The following is a 2624-nucleotide window of genomic DNA, read 5'->3' as shown; positions in this document are numbered from 1 at the left end:
CCACTAAATGTAACTTTTTAGTTATACATGCTATTTTTACATGTTTTTAGATTTTCATATATGTATGTATGTATTTTTTAGATATATGTATTTTTTATGTATGTTCATATATGTATGTATGTATTTTTTACATGTTTTTTGTATGTATGTATGTATATTTTCAATTGTAATATGCATGATGTTTTAAAAATACATATATGCAAAAGTTAGATTTTTAGAAAAAATTTATCTATATATGTTCTCTCATTTAGTACATTTTAGGTTAGTTTCATTTTTAGAAAAGTTTTATATATTTAGGAAGAAGGAAGAGAAGGAAGAACGAAGAATAAGAAGAAGAAGAAAAAAGTTTTATACATGCAAAAGTTACATTTTTAGAAAAGTTTTATATATCTAGCTAGGAAAGGAAGAAGAAGAAAAAGAAGGAGAGGAAAAAGGAAAATAAGAAGAGGAAGAAAGGAGAAGAGGAGAGGAATAAAAAGGAGAAATAAATAAGAAGAGGAAAAAAGAAGAAAAGGAAGAGGAGAAGAAGAAAGGAATAGAGGAGAAGAAGAAAAAATAGAATATATTTCTATTTTTTCTTCTTCTCCTCTATTCCTTTTTTCTTCTCCTCTTTTTTTCTTCAATCTTCTCCTCTATTCCTCCTCCTCATTAAAATTATTTTCCCATGTATGTCCCCCGCTCAAGGTGTAGAGGAGAACAAGCGAACCAATCGTGTCCCCCGCTCAAGGTGTCTAGCGATATCGTCGCTAATGATCAGAGGATGGTGCCCGGTTATACCAATCATGAAGATTACCTGCCCAACGATGTACATTATGAATTCTTGGAGGTGGAAAAATACAAATACCATTACGGGAAGCCTCTTGTCAAAGATGAAAAATCTCTAACAACGATGATGTGAAGGTTGCATGATTGGTACATGAAAACCTGCAGAGAGTCTGGGGGACCAATACTTTGATGCTGAGAGTTAAAGAGGAGCACGACCTCGTTGGAATTGATCCGTTGTCTATTCCATTTGAGGAGTTCTTCCAGTTTTTCAATCAAAAGGCCCTCGATAAATTAACGGTCACTTGCTACTGTCTGTAAGTACTACTTCTGTCATTAAGTCTCTATATATAGCTCAGCTCTTTCATTGCATGTATTTATAATTATCCTCACTATATTATGTAGATTGAAGAACGTCGAGTGCAGAAAAGCAGAAATATATGATATTGGGTTCATTAACACAAATCTCATAGATGAATATGTTGTTAAAAAGAATGCCAAAGAAGTCGAGGCCAACTTGTTCAAATCGTTGGTAATAAATCAAAACAAAGATAAAATACTCTTTCCTTACAACTTCAAGTGAGTGTTACTGTCTTGTGCATATTCGGTTTCCCTTATGACTCGAGGTTATAGTAATGTTATTGATTGATGAGTTATTCATGCATGCGCAGCTTCCACTATATTCTCATGGAGATTAAGCTTGAGCAGGGACTAGTAATCGTCTTAGACTCGAGACGAAAAGATCCCGAGACCTATGCGGACATGACTAAAATTCTCAATAAGTAAGTTCAATCAATCATTATCGCACCACATCGGCAACTTTTTGTTCATTTCCTGATATCTCAAGTAATAATTACTATCTTTGTCTTGCAGGGTTTGGAAAAAGTTCACCGCAGAAGCTCTGGGACTCCCAAAGGAGCGACGATATACATACCCGAAAATAAGTAGTACTAGCTAGTTACTTCCGTGCATGTCCCGTTGATTCTAGCTACTTTCATCGATGCCATTTATAATGCTTCATTATCAGTTTGATTAACCTCTATTTCTCGTAAAGTGCTTGTGGCAGGAACAAGGGAATGATTACTGTGGATACTACATGTGCGAGTTCATCTACATCGCGACTTGCAAAAATAAGTGAGGCTACTCTCAAAGATAATTTGATGTGCGTAAGCAATAATATTCACAATTTCATTTTATTACACCATCATTTCTGTTGAGTTTCATTCATATATATGTATTAACCCCCTTCTTCAAATTAGACGTGGCAGATGCAAAATGAACTCCTACCAAAAGATCGCATGAAGGCAATTCAAGAGGAATTGGCGGGATTCTTTTTTGACCACGTCATCAATAAAGCCACAGAATACCATGTTGAAGCTGAGTTCTTATATAATTAGGGGAGATTATATTGTAAGAGATCTTAATATTGTATATATGTAGCCAGTAGCATTAGATAGATATACGAAAACTTGTTGTTCGTGCAATCTCTCGGAGAAGGAGAGGTCGATATCACTTCTCTCGATATGCATGACGAACTTCTGTACTTAATAGTTTCCTTCATTTGCTTACTAGCTAGCGTGTCGAGGGCCTCTCTATACGTATAGTACGTAGCATCGACCAAGCACAGAGATAAGAGAGGGCACTTCTCTCTATTAATTAATTAGCTACCTAACACAATATATGAAACACCTTAATTAACCATACAGAACCCCCAAACCCCCCCTTTCAGGAAAACAAACAAAAACCCTAGCCCTTGAAAAGATGACGCGTGGATGCCTTTTGGTCCCGGTTGGTGCCACCAACCGGGACCAAAGGCCCTCCTACCTGGGCTCGCCGCAGCGGCCACGTGGAGGACCATCTGT

This window comes from Triticum urartu, chromosome 2A (genome assembly GCF_056163025.1).
Source record: "Triticum urartu cultivar PI428250 chromosome 2A, HENAU_Tu73, whole genome shotgun sequence".
NCBI lineage: Eukaryota > Viridiplantae > Streptophyta > Magnoliopsida > Poales > Poaceae > Triticum > Triticum urartu.
The sequence above is the reverse complement of the archived record's forward strand: the minus strand, read 5'-3'. Positions refer to the sequence as shown.